Source organism: Nerophis ophidion, linkage group LG19 (genome assembly GCF_033978795.1).
Source record: "Nerophis ophidion isolate RoL-2023_Sa linkage group LG19, RoL_Noph_v1.0, whole genome shotgun sequence".
In the NCBI taxonomy this organism is placed as follows: Eukaryota; Metazoa; Chordata; class Actinopteri; order Syngnathiformes; family Syngnathidae; genus Nerophis; species Nerophis ophidion.
In genome coordinates this window covers 15926309-15945219 of record NC_084629.1, presented here as the reverse complement: position 1 = coordinate 15945219, position 18911 = coordinate 15926309, and the positions used below count along the sequence as shown (strand labels likewise).

The 18911-nt window shown below is 39.0% G+C and overlaps 1 long non-coding RNA gene across 1 annotated transcript in view; it reads right to left on the bottom strand.

Annotated features, from left to right (window-relative positions):
* LOC133537756 (uncharacterized) overlaps positions 1-18911 on the bottom strand; it is a 247533-nt gene that overhangs the window by 178454 nt on the left and 50168 nt on the right. The window lies entirely within an intron of this gene.

Genomic DNA, 18911 nt, shown 5'->3' with positions numbered 1-18911 from the left:
GCAGCTCATTATTGATTCAGAAAGTATGAAATGTTTATGGAAATCTGAGAAAGAACTGTTTTCAATAACTTTGTTTTTATGTCAGGCATCAGACGTTTTAAAATGGTAGTCGTTTTATTTTACCTTACTTTTATAAAATTGTATTTAATTACCATTTATACTTTTTTTTTTACAATTCAGAATGTGAAAATGGGACTTAAACATATCCAATACAGTTAAAAATTTCACGATGGGGATGTATCGACGCTGGAACAAATTAATTCAACAACTCTGAAGTCAACCAGCCTCCCCGAACAGCTTTTGCCATGGCAACCCAAGTCCAATCGACACAGACTTAAAGGTAATTTTGGAGAAAGTTCCACTTAAATAAACCCCCCCAAAAAACACTTTCAAATACATCAAAGTTAACAGCTGGAGACAGACAAGGAGTGTATTTTGACAAAAAAAAACAACACATTTAAATCATCCCCCTCAGTAACCATCCCTCCATCACCACCTTCTTTGGCACCCTCTGCCAAGTATTAAGATTCCCATGCCAAAGCGCTTCCCTGGGATAGAATGAGGATTGCGGAGGTGGGAAGCTGAAAGCCTTCCATAACATGTCAAACAACGCTGAAATAAAAAAAAAAAAAAAGCGAGCGGGAGAGAGAAAAAGGGTTAGCGGCAGATTTTCTACGGGGAGAAAGAAACTGTCACATCATCAGATTGGTTATTCTAAGCGGAGGGATGCAGCTATGTGGGGGCGGGGGAGGTGGGGAGGGGAGGGGAGGGGCGGCCCGGCGTCGAGAAAGAGGCTCGACGGGCTGGCAGGATCTGGCAGCGGATGGCGGCGTGTATATCCACGAAAATAATCAGCACCCGCCGGCAACGGAAGGGAAGGGTGTAGGATAGAGGTTAGGGATTGTAGGGGTAAGGAGAAGGCGATGAAATGGGTGAGGGAGGATATAAATGGGGGTGGGGGGTTCAGTTCCATGGAGAAAAAGAACATTTTTGGGAAACCAACCAAGGAAATCCTGCTTCATAGATATGCAGCTGTGGAATTAAAATTGGTATAAAAAAACATGAGAACAAAAATGCACTTCACACTTTGCAAGCCTATTGAGATTGTGTCAGAAAGGAGGGGGGATGAGATTGTAGCTGTCCAATGAAAGCACGGGTCGCCAAATGTTGGAGTTTGTATGTCATTGTGGGAGGGATGGGGTTTGAACAAACTAAAAACAAAATTTAGGGATGCACGCTTTAAAGGAGTGCTGAACAAGAAGATGTGGACTTGGAAACTTTATACTACACATACACTGAACAATTGGATAATTATATTAATCAGCAACTATTGCAACAGAGGAATAATAAAACCAAAATATTACATTTGACAAAGTTATCAAACACTCATTTTAACAGCAATAAAATGCATGATAGGGGTAACCACACTTTATTTTACTGACAGCTACATACTAAAATATCTAAGAATTCAGGGACTGTGTGGATAGTTTTCATTTTCAAAATCAATCCATCATGCTAAGTTATACATGGGTTTGTGTTATTACCATCAACATTTCACCTCTTTGCTGTAATGTTCCATCTTTTACCATTTACTCTTCTTTACTCAAGTATTTTGTACTTAATTATCGAAAAATGTTTCTGTCAACTTTTCTGTTTATTTTGCGATTTATAATATTTTACTGAACGAGCTATCAACAAATTACATTATCTTTACTATTACACATGTTTCCCTTTTTTTAAATAAATATACATATTATTAAACTGGATCACATAAAGTGAACAAACTGTGAGGGCAAAGACGTATGGATAAATAAGCTAGGCTTTATTCGGATATGTTGAATTAGCAACTGTAAACACGTTCGGATACTAAATAAAAAATCAAAACATTACCTGTGGATTTTTTTTCACATCATATTTGTTTTTTGTTTTTTTTATAATGTGCCATGAGCCCATAAAAATAAGCTAAAGGCCACAAATAGCACCCAGGCCTCACTTTTGTGGACACGTCGGATGTATGTTTTTATAAGATTTAATTCATTAATCATCAAAGCTATTAAGCTATCAACTATAGCAAGGGTCCCAAACCTTTTTTTCATCACGTGGCAGATAAATACACCATATATGTATATATCAATCATCAATCAATGTTTATTTATATAGCCCCAAATCACAAATGTCTCAAAGGACTGCACAAATCATTACGACCGACATCCTCGGAAGAACCCACAAAAGGGCAAGGAAAACTCACACCCAGTGGGCAGGGAGAATTCACATCCAGTGGGACGCCAGTGACAATGCTGACTATGAGAAACCTTGGAGAGGCCCTCAGATGTGGGCAAACCCCCCCCAATCTCCCCCCCCCTAGGGGACCAAAAGCAATATATATATATATATATATATATATATATATTAGGGCTGGGCAACGATTAAAAATTTGAATCGAACTTAATCGCACTATTTTTCTGATTAATCGCGATTAACTGCATTGTATACGCAAAGCCCAATAATGAATTCAAAAGTAGTGTGTAGTGCACCTTTATTGGAATATTCTCCCACAGGAACAAAAGCGCCAAAACATTTGTTGTGCAAACACAATTTAAATCAGTCCTTGTTAAACAGTAGCAGTTAAATAGCATATTTTATGAAAATCAACTCAAAAAATGTAAATACAAACATTTAAGCTTATTACTACCACTGCCAGGGTATTTAAGTTATAATGTTTGTTATGGAAAATAAATATAATCTACATACAAATCTCTGAGCCACAATCATAACATCTGAACAGGCAATTTCTGAGGTAACAGCAGAAACATTTTTTTTTATCAGGGATCTTATGTTTAAAAAACCTATATTATAGGTAGTGGGCTGTTTTAGGGAATTTTTGATCGAATTATCAGTAGTAGCAATATTAATAATGTTGTGTTTATTCTGCGTAGTGCACTTAAGATAATTATGACCATATCTAGGAATTGATATGATGGGAATTTTCCGATTGTTTGCTTGGTGCTTTGATAAACTGAATGCATCATATACATGGTACTATATTGTGACGTTATGAGCCAGGGAATAAAATAACTACCCTACCCAGCATGCAACAGGAGTGACGAGCATGCGCGGTAGCCCAGTATAGGTTGTGTCGCCATGACGGCATCTTGTATGTTGTGATATGCACGCTCTGAAAGCAAACGTTAAGAACTCAGCCAACACTCCTCGTCTGCATTATTCATAAATAGACGGACAACACATATACTCCGCTGCTTCACAGGCCGCTGGATGTAGCCGGCAAAGTATTCCCATGCTAGCTAGCCGGTCTAGCAAGCACGTGTCATTCAGTCCAAAACGGCCCGATCTATCCACATTCAGAATTGTCTGGCGGTCGTAAGTGATCCCGGAGTGACCACACTGTAAGCCAGCCATGAAATATGCAGAATTGTCCGGTATTTTTGCCAAATGTTCCATCTTTACTAAGAGCCCCTCGACGCCGGGCGACGCCATCTTGTTAAGAAAAGGCGTTAACAAAATAAAAGCATGTAAACAACATTCGCAAATGTGCAATAAAATAATTGTCGGCGTTAATAGATTGATGAGTTAACTCATAATTAACGCACTAATTTGCCCACCCCTAATATATATATATATATATATATATATATTAGTAAATGAAAAATACAACTCTGAATAACGCTGAATTAGTGGGGGCCCTGGCTTATTTATTCGCTATTCAAGACAGTCCCCAGCTGGTTGATATACAATATATAACATCAACCTGTCGAGAACTGCAGATGGAAATTAGACTTTGGCTACAATCTAGCACATTTTATAATTTATATGTTCATTATTGGCATTGTCCCATTTCACAATAGATACAAAGAATATAACAAATGACAACTTCCTTTCAGGTGTTTTATTAAACATCTATGAACAAGCTTATTAGTTTGTATACTGCAGGGGTCGGCAACCCAAAATGTTGAAAGAGCCATATTGGACCAAAAATACAAAAACAAATCTGTCTGGAGCCGCAAAAAATTAAAAGTCATATTACATTCGGATAGTGTGTCATGAGATATAAATTTAATTAAGAAGACTTACATGAAACTAAATGACCTCAAATATACCTACAAATGAGGCATAGTGATCCAATATGTACATATAGCTAGCCTATATAACATGTTAGCATCGATTAGCTTGCAGTCATGCAGGGACCAAATATGTCTGATTAGCGCTCCACACAAGTCAATAACATCAACAAAACCCACCTTTGTGCATTCACGCACAACGTTAAAAGTTTGGTGCATAAAATGAAACGGAAAAAGAAGTGCCATAAATGGAATTCAAAAGACTTTGAAATAAGATTTAAATTTGATTCTACAGATTTTCTAGATTTGCCAGAATTTTTATTTTTTATTTTAATCATAATAAGTTTGAAGAAATATTTCACAAATATTCTTCGTCGAAAAAACAGAAGTTAAAAATGAAGAATTCAATTAAAATGTATTTACTATTCTTTACAATAAATAAAAAAAATACTTGAACATTGATTTAAATTGTCAGGAAAGAAAAGGAAGGAATTTAAAAGGTAAAAAGGTATATGTTTAAAAATCCTAAAATTATTTTTAAGGTTGTATTTTTTTCTCTAAAATTGTCTTTCTGAAAGTTATAAAAAGCAAAGTAAAAAAAATAAATGAATCTATTTAAACAAGTGAAGACCAAGTCTTTAAAATATTTTCTTGGATTTTCAAATTCTATTTGAGTTTTGTCTCCCTTAGAATTAAAAATGTCAAGCAAAGCGAGACCAGCTTGCTTGTACATAAATAAAATTTAAAAAATAGAGGCAGCTCATTGGTAAGTGCTGCTATTTGAGCTATTTGTAGAACAGGCCAGCGGGCTACTCATCTGGTCCTTACGGGCTACCTGGTGCCCGCGGGCACCGCGTTGGTGACCCCTGTTTTAAACTATATTAATTTATTTTTACTCCTGTATTTATTTACTTGTCTTTATTTGTGGGCAGCACGGTGGAGCAGGGGTTAGTACGTGTGCCTCGCAATACTGGGTTCGATCCTGGCCTCGAGATCGTTCTGTGTGGAGTTTGCATGTTCTCCCCGTGACTGCGTGGGTTCTCTCCGGGTACTCCGGCTTCCTCCCACCTCCAAAAACATGCACCTGGGGATAGGTTGATTGGCAACACTAAATTGGCTCTAGTGAATGAGTGTGAATGTTGTCTGTCTATCTGTGTTGGCCCTGCAATGAGATGGTGACTTGTCCAGGGTGTACACCGCCTTCCGCCCATGTGCAGCTGGGATAGGCTCCATCACCCCCCAAACTCCCCTCACTACCACCCCCTGTGACCCCATAAGGGACAAGCGGTAGACAATGGATGGATGCATGCATGGATCTTTAATTGTATATATTTTTTTGGTCTATTATCTTCCAATTTCTTAGAATTTCTAATTTGGAACAATTTATCTGGTCTTTATAATTCGTCACAGTTGCTTTAGCAGTCAATTGCTAGACATTGTTCATTCCTTTCTCCACATACAGTAAAATGGTGACATTTCTCTTGTTCGTAACTGTATCCCCTTGGCATCCATTGCACCGGTCACCAAAGGTGGGGTCCCCACATCTGCAGTCCCTTCCAAGGTTTCTTGTTGCTTTCATTGGGTTGAGTTTTTTCTTGCTCTGATGTGGGGTCCGAGCAGAGGATGTTATTGTGGCTTGTGCAGCCCTTTGAGACATTTGTGATTAAGGGCTATATAAGTAAACTTTCATTGATTGATTGATTGATATCTAAACACAGGAAGTGAACAAACAAAAATCATTAATTGCTGAGACATTGAGAAGGTGTAATCTGCTTCTTCCTATTCCTTTTCATACATTTTGAATTATGCAACTGTAAATATGTTTCTCCATGTAACTTGTTAACAAACAAAAACATGATAATGACTAAACTGGCCAGTGGCAAGGTAAGGTTAGTGGGTTACTTTTTAGCTCCTACAGTGCATCCGGAAAGTACTCACAGCATTTCACTTATTCCAATTTTTTTTCTCAGTTTTTCCTAATTACCGCCTTATTCCAAAACAGGAAATATGAATACGAAAAATTCAATGTATTCAATATTTTTCCCCTCAGAATTCTATACACAATACTGTCATAATGTAAATGTATTAAAACAAAAAAATTAAAAAATCATAGACTTTGCTCAATACTATGTCGATTCACATTTAGAATTAATTACAGCCCAAAGTTTTTTTGAAAACAATGCCACTAGCTTGGCACACCAATCTTTGGGCAGTTTTACCAATTTATCTTTACCCATTCCTCTTTGCAGCACCTTTCAAGCTCCATCTGGTTGGATAGGAAGAGTTGGTTTTCATAATGAATGTCTCTGTACATTGCTGCATTCATCTTAGCCTCATCAAGGAGGTGACCAAAAACCTGATGGTCACTGTTAGATCCACCAACCAGGCCTGAATGGTAGAGTGGCCAGACGGAAGCCATTTCTTAGTAAAAAGTTTGCCTAAATGCACCTGAAAGACTCTCGGACCATGAGAAACAAAATTCTCTGGTCTAATGAGACAAAGATTGAACTATTTGGCATGAATGCCAGTCGTCATGTTTGGAGGAAACCAAGCACCACTCATCACCAGGCCAATATCATCCCTACAGTGAAGCATGGTGGTGGCAGTGTCATGATGTGGGGATGTTTTTCAAAGGCAGGAACTGGGAGGCTAGTCAAGATAGAGGGGGAGATGAATGCAGTAATGTACAGAAACATCCTGGATGAAAACCAATGCTTCCCATCCAATCTCATGGAGCTTGAGAGGTGCTGCAAGGAGGAATGGGTACAGAAAAATGGGAGAAACATCCCAAAGCTTGAGGCACTGTATTCAAACAGTCATGGGGCTGTAATTTCTGCCAAAGGTGCATCAACCAAGTATTGAGTTAAGGCTGTGAATACTTATGTACATGTGATTTGTTTTTATTTTTTATTTTTGATACATTTACAAAGAATGTAACAAAAATGTGGTGAAGAAGGAGCTGAGCCGGAAGGCAAAGCTCTGAATTTACCGGTCGATCTACGTTCCCATCTTCACCTATGGTCATGAGCTTTGGGTTATGACCGAAAGGACAATATCACGGGTACAAGCGGCCAAAATGAGTTTCCTCCGCCGGGAGGCGGGGCTCTCCCTTAGAGATAGGTCGAGAAGCTCTTCCATCCGGGGGGAGCTCAAAGTAAAGCCGTTGCTCCTCCACATCGAGAGGAGCCAGATGAGGTGGTTCGTGCATCTGGTCAGGATGCCAATGCCACCCGAACGTGTTTCAATGTAGCTGGGGAGAGGGGAGTCTGGGCTTCCCTGCGTAGGCTGCTGTCCCCACGACCTGACCTCGGATAAGCGGAAGAAGATGGATGGACGGACATTTGCAAAATAAAACATCTCACTGTCATTATGTGGTATAGAATTTTGAGGAAACAAAGTAATGTATTCCATTTTGAATGTGGCTGTGATATAACAAAATGTGAAAAAAGTGAATCATTGTGAACACTTTTCTGGATACACTGTATGAAGGTCACTTCAGAAAAAATCTTTAAAGAACAAGAAAAATATGCACACAACAACATTTCTCAGCCCAGGAGCGTATAACAATTCAACAGCACTGGTTAGCGGATCAAACAGGCATGAACGTCACTCAGAATTTCATTATAACAACCCTGAATCTAAATATACCAAACCCCGCACTTGAGGCCAGGATTAGGCCTTTCTGCTCTCATTTGCGCGGATGTGTCAACACAAAGAATGATCGGGAAGCAAAACAACCGTGGAAAGGCATTGCTAAATGACATAGTAATTAATTTTAAACCTACTGAAAACGATATAGTATGTAATGTGAGGGAGGAATAAGACAGTAGATAGGTTATCAATCATATTCGTTTTTGCGTTTTTTATCTATCACAGAAAGAAACATGCCATCAAATCCAGCCGGCTGGAGAATATTAAGGGGCATGGAAATAATGAGCTAAGTTAATACGTTTCTTACAAATGAGGAAAGACGTTTGCCGTGGCGCGTTGCGTAACATCGCCCGAATGGAGGGTTGATCTTAATACAAATCTCTATGTAATACAGGCCTATTCATGTAGACAGCCTTTTCGCTTCTGGTTCAATTATCTGCTACTCTTCTGGAGAGATATTCAATTAAAGAGTTCCTTTTTTAGTTTTATCTGATTTTTTTAACATGTGCCAGATCATACACAAGTGGACTTAATATTTCAAAACTATCACCGAACAAAATTGACCAAAAATGACCCAAAGCAACTAAAGAGCACTTTTACACTTCACAACAGTGTTATCTTAATATCTCAGTAGCAATATCGGTAATACAAAAAATCAAGCACTAAATGACAAATGGAGACGAGGAAGAAAGCCTCACTAAACTGAGACAAAGTGTAAGATAAGAGACAGGGAGAGACTTACGATAGAAAAGATAGAAGACAGAGGATGGAGGGTAATAGAATCTAACAATCAATCATGTTTAATGTATGTATATGTTTGTGCAAGCTAACCCTTTTACTCCTGAACCACAGCACACACAAGTGGAAATTTGTCAAAACATGAACCCTTACTGTGTTGTTTCTCTTATTTTGTTGACAACCACACCATATAGTGGCGCTGTTATCAAATCCTTACAAGGGGTTGACTTGTAATTTCTCAAACAGCTCAATGCACTCTGCAGAACAACGACTGGAACTTTAGGACTTTTAGCCGATTAACCTGTATCTGGGTATAAAAACCAGTACTCCATGCCAATTTTTAACACTTCAGTGTGTGTTCATGCGGTGATGAATGTTAATTTGTTTAATAATATAATCTAACAAAAAGTATGTTTAACAGTGAGCCGATAACTGTGCTGACCAACTGTTAGAGCTTGTTTTCTTAGTTTTCATTACTGAATTTGAAAGTGCTAAACGCTGATGCTAGTCAGTAGTATGTACTGTATATGGCAAATCCAATTAGCGTCGAGCTACCTTGAGAAGTGGAGCCTTACTTTTAAGTGCTTTATATTAAGCATGCCTGCTTTAGAAAGTTGCAACATTGGCAGTTTGCTACGAATTTTCCTGATTGCCCACCTTAAGTCCTTGAGTCGGTGCCGAATCTGCAACCGGACGCAATATGCAACAAAGATCTCAAACTATGGTACTGTTTGATTTTATGTGAATCGGTACTCGATGGTAGCGGCAAAATTTGGTCGTTACCTACAAAAGTACTGATTTTGGTACCCATACCTAGCCACAAGTCAAGGACAATTTGTCTAAACCAGTATTTCTCAACCTTTTTTGAGCATAGGCACAGTTTTTTCATTGAAAAAATCCTGAGGCACACCACAAGCAGAAATCATTAAAAACAACAACAACTCAGTAGCCGATATTGACAATAAAAAGTCGTTCTCGCAATTGTTGGATATGAATTTAATCCATGACCAAGCATGTATCACTATAGCTCTTGTCTCAAAGTAGATGTACTGTCACGACCTGTCACATCAGGATGTGACATATTTTGAGTTTTTCAGTGTTTTCCTGAGTGTAGTGTTTTAGTTCTTGTCTCGCACTCCTATTTTGGTGTTTGTTCCTGTTTTGTTGGTATTTTCCTGTTGCAGTTTAATTTCTTCCCTGAGGGCTATTCTCCGCACCTGCTGTACTTTGTTTTCGCAATGGAGACAATCAAAGTAGTGCGAATGCTATTCTTCTTTGTGGGGACATTGTTGATTGTCATGTCATGTACGGGTGTACTTTGTGGATGCCGTCTCTGCTCCACATGCTGTAAGTCTTTGCTGTCCTCCAGACTTATGTATATTGTTTACTTTGCAGCCAGTTCAGTTTTAGTTATGTTTTGCACGGCTATGCCTACGCTTCAGTGCCTTTTCTTAGCGGCACTTGCCTTTTGTTTATTTTTGGTTTAAGCATTGGATACCTTTTTACCTGCACTCTGCCTCCCGCTATCGTCTGCATGTTGTGATCACAACAAACCATTGTCGCCGTCTCACACGACAAAGCAGTTAGCTACCTGTGATGTACAGACACTCAACGACAGCACATTAATTGCGAATTATAATTACTGGTGTGCAAAAAATATTTTTAACCCAAGTAGGTGAAATTAAATAATTTCCCACAGCACACCAGACTGTATTTCACGGCACACCAGTGTGCCGCGGCACAATGGTTGAAAAGACTGATTTTAAACCATAACCAAGCATGTATCACTATAACTCTTGTATCAAAGTAGGTGTACAGTCACGACCTGTCACATCACAATGTGACATAGTTTGAGTTTGTTGGTGTTTTCCTGTGTGTAGTGTTTTAGTCCTTGTCTTGCTCCTATTTTGGTCTTTTTCCTGTTTTGTTGGTATTTTACTGTTGCGGTTTCATTTCTTTCCTGAGAGCTATTCTCCCTACCTGCTTTGTTTTTGCAATCGAGACCATTTTAGTAGTGTAGACGTTATCCTTCTTTGTGGGGACATTGTTGATTGTCATGTACGGATGTACAAACCCCGTTTCCATATGAGTTTGGAAATTGTCTTAGATGTAAATATAAACGGAATACAATGATTTGCAAATCATTTTCAACCCATATTCAGTTGAATATGTTACAAAGACAACATATTTGATGTTAAAACTGATAAACATTTTTTTGTGAGCAAAAAATCATTAACATTAGAATTTGATGCCAGCAACAAGGCCCTGCGATGAGGTGGCGACTTGTCCAGGGTGTACCCCGCCTTCCGCCCGATTGTAGCTGAGATAGGCGCCAGCGCCCCCCGCGACCCCGAAAGGGAATAAGCGGTAGAAAATGGATGGATGGATGGATGCCAGCAACACGTGACAAAGAAGTTGGGAAAGGTGGCAATAAATACTGATAAAGTTGAGGAATGCTCATCAAACACCTATTTGGAACATCCCACAGGTGTGCAGGCTAATTGGGAACAGGTGGGTGCCATGATTGGGTATAAAAGCAGCTTCCGTGAAATGCTAAGTAATTCACAAACAAGGATGGGGTGAGGGTCACCAATTTGTAAGCATATTGTCGAACAGTTTTAGAACAACATTTTTCAACGAGCTATGGAAAGGAATTTAGGGATTTTACCATCTACGGTGAGTAAAATTATCAAAAGGTTCAGAGAATCTGGAGAAATCACTGCACGTAAGCGATGATATTACAGACCTTTGATCCCTCAGGCGTTACTGCATCAAAAACCGACATCAGTGTGTAAAGGATATCACCACATGGGCTCAGGGACACTTCAGAAAACCACTGTCATTAACTACAGTTGGTCGCTACATCTGTAAATGCAAGTTAAAACTCTACTATGCAAAGCGAATACTTTTTATCAACAACACCGAGGAATGCCGCAGGCTTCGCTGGGCCCAAGCTCATCTAAAGTGGACTGATGCAAAGTGAAAAAGTGTTCTGTGGTCTGACGAGTCCACATTTCAAATTATATCTGGAAACTGTGGACGTGGTGTTCTCCGGAACTAAGAGGAAAAAAAACATCCGGATTGTTATAGGCGCAAAGTTCAAAAGCCAGCATCTGTGATGGTATGGGGGTGTATTAGTGCCCGAGGCATGGGTAACTTACACATCTGTGAAGGCACCATTAATGCTGAATGGTTCATACAAGTTTTGGAGCAACATATGTTGTCATCCAAGCAACGTTATCATGGATGCCCCTGCTTATTTCAGCAAAACAATGCCAAGACGTGTGTTACAACAGCGTGGCTTCATAGTAAAAGTGTGCGGGTACTTTCCTGGCCCTCCTGCAGTCCAGACATGTCTCCTATCGAAAATGTGTGGCGCATTATGAAGCGTAAAATACGACAACAAGACCCCGGACTGTTGAACAACTTAAGATGTACATCAAGCAAGAATGGTAAAGAATTCCACTTTCAAAGCTTCAACAATTAGTTTCCTCAGTTCCCAAACGTTTATTGAGTGTTGTTAAAAGAAAATGTGATACAACACAGTGGTGAACATGCCTTTTCCCAACTACTTTGGCGCATGTTGCAGCCATGAAATTCTAAGTTAATTGTTATTTGCAAAAAAAATAAAGTTTATGAGTTTGAACATCAAATATCTTGTCTTTGTAGTGCATTCAACTGAATATAGGTTGAAAATGTTTTGCGAATCATTGTATTCTGTTTATATTTCCATCTAACACAAATTCCCAACTCATATGGAAACGGGGTTTGTATTTTGTGGACGCCATGTCTGCTCAACACGCTGTAAGTCTTTGCTGTCATCCAGGATTTTATGTTTTCTTTACTTTGCAGCCATTTAAGTTTTAGCTTTGTTCTGCATAGCAATGCCTAAGCTTCAGTCATTTTAATTACTGGTGTGCCAAAAATATTTTTAACCCAATTAGGTCAAATTACATAATCTCCCACGGCACACCAGACTGTATTTCACGGCAGACTTGGTTAAGACAATGATACATATTTTGGTATACTGATAGCAGATGAATTATTTCAAAAAACAATTTTTAGTCATTTATTTTTTCATAAAATGTTAGTTTTTTATAAGTACCAGTTTGTGGATTCATGTTCTGACGGAATCTCAAGTTGAACGTGACATTCATTTCTAAAGTTTTTTCAATTGAGATAGCAAAAATGTCTTCAATAAGAGCTCATTTTTCCAATGGGAGTAACAGTGGAATATTGGCGACGGAAGGCTGATCAAAGTAACCGTGAAACAGTGAAAAGCAAACAATAGGCTCACATTATTCAGTAAAAGCGACGTTTTTGTTTAAATTCTCTACAGAATTTGTCTGCTTTTCCTTTCACTTCCCTGACATTCTCTGTGTCTGACCATGCAGGTCCTCTCCTGAGACGGAGGCGGGGACGGGGTGGAAGGGGGGCTCTAGAGAGGGCTATCAGGATTAGGATAATTAATATCATCTCATTTCATTTTGCCGCCATGCTCTCGGCGGCCCGCTGTGCACACAAGGACAGGATGCCTCAGATGTTGTGGCAACGGTATCCGGTTGCCTGTCAATCTAGGCCCCACACACACACACGCATCTCTCAGCAGCTGAATTGCAGTTTGAGAACGACAGGGGAGCAACGGTGGCAATGCTGGAGGAGGTGGTGGTGGGGGGTGGGGACGGTTGGCGGAGGTGGGGTACCGGGCCTGGGGGGGACGCCATACAATGGAGCGCGCGGCTGACCAGCGTTCAGGTGAAATTGAATTGGAAATCTTCCACGGGCTGGTTAGCATAACAAAGGGCCTTGTGGCTTTAGACAAAGGCGGCTTCTCTAATGCACAAAATCAATCTCTCTATGGGCTCGCTGCATTGTTCCTGCCCGCCATACAGGTGTTCCTTCAATGGTCCTTAATCAAAAGTGTCAAAACAAAGTTAAGAGTTATCTCTGCTCCTTCGCAGCTGCTTCTGGAAGAGCCATAGACAGCCCAAAGCTTCGTATGGAGCAAACAAACAGGCAGGACGATGGCTGTGCACAGGATGACTGAACACGTTCACTTTATGCTGTGCCACACGGTCTGGAGATGCTGCAGAAAAATCGCTTCTCTCATTTCTATCACAATAATTAAAAAAAACACTTATTGACTTTTAATGCGATTCTGCGGCATTTACTGGTTGGTACAAGTTTATACAGAACAAGTGAATCTGAGTCTTCTGAACTCCTGTTTTCATGCCTGTATCATATCGTCCTGAGAGACAGCACCCCATATACAGTGTGGACGATTGTGTTTTGCATAACAGGGCTGCTTCTTTCTGAAATAAGTAACTTTTGACAAACGAAATAGACAAAAACAACTTGGATATTAAATAAAATAACGGCACCATCTTGCAGGCCAGTGTGAAAGTAACTCAATTTTCAATAGCTCAAGTCATGTTTACAGGAATCCCAGCGAGGTAAAAAAAAATAATAATTGAGGAATTGAAAAATGTCATACAGGGTTTAAGGGGGCCTATTTGGGGGTTCAGGGAGCATCGCCACCTGAAGTTGAAGAGATTTTAACATTTTTAGGATGCTTCAGAAGGCATTTCCTACATTAAAATTCTTTAGAAATGCAAGAAAACTTACCAATTGTTTCCATCCATTGGATGCTAAAGACCCCTGCCCAGACCAAATTTTCTGTTAAGATAATCACTGATAAAAATTTAACATCACTGCTCCAAATATCTTGCCGTGAAGCTGAGAGAGTCCGCACCTTGTAATTTTGTGGAGATGAGTTCGCTAACAGTCCCATAAAGGTCGGGATGGGCTGTTTCGGTCATGAATTTATGACCGGGAAAGCTGCGAAGCGGCTAAACCATATTCTTCCCTACTGAGAGCAGTTGATCCTCCAATACTATGAATTCCATTAGTTTACCGCTAATGCCGAGTCCATGTTGGGATTCTCGTGAAAATGTTTCTTTCTGCTGGAATGAACCGGTCAGGGTTTGATGTTTTTTTCCTACCTCGTTAGCATTATCAGCGATAACTTCATTTTGTGTGTCGGCATGGCGGCCATTTTTTTGGAATGTAAGCATTGCGCATCTAAACTGGGGAAAGGCAGCAATGTAAAGACCTACTTTTGTACTTCCAGAACAGTACTCCTCTTCCAAGACAGACAATATGTTTAAGCATATAATATGTTGTACTTGTGATTTTACCACCGTTAAAAAAGTTCTATACCAATATATTAGTGTGAATGCTGTCTGTCTATCTGTGTTGGCCCTGCGATGAGGTGGCGACTTGTCCAGGGTGTACCCCGCCTTTCGCCCGATTGTAGCTGAGATAGGCGCCAGTGCCCCCCGCGACCCCAAAAGGGAACAAGCGGTAGAAAATGGATGGATGGATGGATATTAGGAACTTTATCTCACAAAGTAAACATACAAGATTTATCCAGCACTTGAAGGCGTCTTTACACAACCTTGATTATTAACAGGATGGCTAAATCTGCGAAAACAGTCTTCCGGACAGCCTTCTACGTTTTACTCGCTATATCGTGCTCTAAAGAAAAGTGAAGTTCTACAAAGAAGGTGTAAGTGCTAAAGTACAAAAGAAAAAAAGAAAGAAAATTAAATCCCACTTGAAAGAAGTAAGAGTGAGACAAACCGAGCATACTTATGTTGTCCCTGACCCCTACAGCATTATATGAACTCCCTTCCTTTATTGAGATGGTTGAATTAGATTTTTCTTTCATACAACGTGAATAAAGACGTATGGCAAGGACAAAGAAAAGGAAGATACCTTTTAAATAAAAGCTGTTGTAAACATATTCACACACAGGCAGTGCGATGCAATAACTATTTTAATCAGGTCAGGCTTAATGATAAGCGACCACTTCAGTTCATAAAAACTGAAGTGGTCAAATTTGTTAAACATGTCAAAGTGTAGAGTGTTTTGCATTTTACCCATGAGGCTTAGTAAATAGTTTAAAGGGGTGTATTTTAGAATTGTGTGAGGTACTATTAGACATTTTTTAATAAAGTATGCATAGGTTCTTGATTAATTAGTCCATGAATTAAGAAGCTAGTCTGAAATTTTACCTGTCTCTTATGTCTGTGCACCTTGTCCATGCGTAATACACTGTTGACTTCATCCAAAAGGAAGCAACAAAAATCAATTGTTTCAAATGTCAAGTGTTCTAAATAAATTTGTGACAATGCGTAGGCTTTAAATGGGGGTCCTTTGAATTTAGCAATTCTTAACAATGGATGGAGCCACTTGTAGTATGTGTAACAGTTTTAGAAATGTTAAATTCAGTTTTATCTGATCGGTTCACTTTTGCTGGTAACTTCTCTGACTAGCAAATAATAATAACAGGGGGAAAAATAACTAAGAAAAAAGGACATACTTTCCACATTTTCAATGTAGTTGTCACATTTCAAAATGGATGAATTGTTATATTATTGCATTATTATTATTGTCACTCTTTAATTTAGAGCATATTGTTTTGTATTGAATACCACTGTCCCATTAAAAGTTTATATTTCTGACGCTGTTGTCCCAAATGTGTAATTTTTAGAGTTGAATCTACGATTGTTTTTAATTACAGTTTTATTTATTCAACTTTACCTTTCAGTTAGTTAAGGCCAATAAAATAGGGCACGTGTCAAACTCAAGGCCCACCAAATCGTTTTATGTGGCCTCCGAAAGCCAGAAAATAATATGCGTTGATAAAGTACTTAATCTTTTCTTACTAAATGTATTTGTGCTTTTCATATTGGTATTAAAAACATATGTATTGCATGCAATTGTATATCTTTTAAAGTTTAATATTTTGTAATAATGCAACAAAATATTATACATTCCAAACAATTTTTTGTTACAATAAAAATAAATACTTTAATATCTGCTTGACTTGTGCTTTCAAAGCCAGTTATCCATCAAATCGTAGACTGTAAAAATAACAGTAAACTTCCTGACGACTGATCTGTCGGGTTTTTTATTTATCTTTTTTTTTTACTGTAAAAACAACTTTGGTACCGTTTTTTCATTTACAGTACTACACAATAAAAACAACTGTAGAGTTCACGCCAGGGTAAAAAAATAGCAGCTCAGTTGCATGAAACCGGAAAACAGCGCTACGGTTTTTTAATTCCATTTACAGTAGCATGGTGCAAAAACCACAACAAATGTTCTGGTAAAATTATGCCAACTGAGCTGCCATTTTTTAATGTTAAAATCTAAATATTTTTTTTACAGAATAGATAAAAATATATAATAATCAAATGCATAGGCAACTATATGCAGTACTATACATGTATTTATATATACACATTTAGATTTAGATATTTGCTGTTACAAGCGGCGGTCTGAGAGTATCCTTAACTGTGACGTGGCCCTCAAAGTTTGACACGCCCTATAGAGGCTGAAATTGCACCCATGCTGCATTGCAAATGGAGCATTTGGGGGGGGGAAAAAACATCATAAAAAATTAATAATGAATAATAATGTATTTCTTATATGCAACAAATAATATAAAATGTACCAAAAAGCTGTACCCTGACTGAAATGTAAATTATAATGTTAATTTTATACTACAAAGCAGCCTATTATATTGTTTTGCTAAATATTTATCTGCGGCCTAACTGCCTAACATGCTTGTTGATGAATGGCTGTTGAAATTGACTGTATAGTGTAATTTGTGTGTTACAATATCATATGAAAACCAACATTTTTGAATGTCACCCAAATATTTAAACAGCCCATGGACATTTATGGACTTGATGCATTTTTTTTAAACAAATAATGACTAGTCTGTGTTTGAAAAATCATCTGAGTCTCAGGCTGTCCAGTGCTGCTCTGATCCATGCAACCAAGCCTTATTTTCAATGCTCATGCCCTCGGGAGGACTCACGTAGACAAGTTGATTAAAAATCACTTAGTGGAGAACACAAACAAAGCTGTCAGCCTCCGGCTTGCCCTTGGGATTGGAAAGAGAGGGTTCGGGAGGGGCTGCAAAGGTGGTGGTTAAGAGTGGCGACCAAAGAAGATATGGTACCTTTGGCGGGTCAGGATACATTTAAGTTTGAAGGACTTAAACGTTTGCAAATAATAATACAATAAATGTAATTATTCTAAATTCTCAGTAGAACAGAATAAAGTTAAGCGATGTTGGGCCTTCACTTAAATTTAGCAATCCTTTATGGATATAAGGGCTTTTAGATGGCAATAATTATTGATTCTGTCACGATCCGCTAAGCGGATCATTTACTGTTTTGCCGTTTATATGTCTTTAATCATGTTTAGTTCTGGACTCGGCCGATTCCTTGTGTCTGAGCACTTCCTCGTTTGTTTCAGTCACCATGGCAACGTAATGTGCTCCTCCTCACGGGCTCCTGTCACACACCTGTTTCTAATTATTATTTGTGTATTTAAGCCCACCTGATTCCTTAGTTCGTCCTCGGCTCATTGTTTGCTTTTCGCAACACGTCACGGTTTGTATCCGGTATAGATTATTTTGTGCTAAATTCCACCTTAGCTTCACGTGCGTTCGGCACGTCGTTTAGTTGTACTTCTGTTTCCTGCTAAGTTTTACCATTAGCTTCGCGTGCGTTGGCACGCGCTGTGTTTTTCCCTTTTTGCACCGGTGTTCTTTTGTTTTATTGTATTAAAGTCAATTCTTACCTGCAATCCTGCTGACTGGTCGTGTGTACATCCTAGAAGTGGCAAATCCGCGCAGCAAGTGCACCGCAACGCGTGACAGATGCGTCTTGGAATGGCTGATCAAACCAACCCTTGATGCTGGACATGTCTAGTTCTGGTTTTTGGTAAGTGGTGGTGTAGCCAAACCATGGCACTTTCTGTGTTTCCCCTGTGTGACCGCTCGGTGCTTGTTCTCTACAGTCTGAACAAATAATCACTGCTCTTACACTTAGCATTTGGTGGCCAGTTTGATATTTTGAGACCAAACACACTCACAGAGTTGACCACATGCATAACAGGCTTTTCTTTAGCCTTACCCTCAATATCAATGGAAGCGATTGTCCTAACCTGCTCGAATAGCAGAACTTCTCAACTGGGTTTAGAAGAGTGTTGTTTATGTTTGTGACCTCTGTTGCTGGCCCTGGTTGGTACAACACTTTATCAGCCTTCTTGTCAACCCAAACTTATTGGCTGAGATTGCAAAGTGAGTGTTACACTCTTGCAGGTCGTCAAGGAAGTGGATGACCAGGGCACAATTGTCCACGAACTGTATATATTTAACCACATTTCTCACTTTAGATTTAAGATTTTTCTCTTGGTTTAGACAGTTTGAGAAATCTACCATCACTTCTGGTTTGCAAGAAGACACCTGAGTTCTGATTTAGTGTGGCATCCTGAAGAACAAAGGCAAAGAATACAGTGGTCCAAAAAAGGTGAGCGCAAGTTCACATCTTTGCTTGACACTATTTCTGATATCTGATTTTTCAA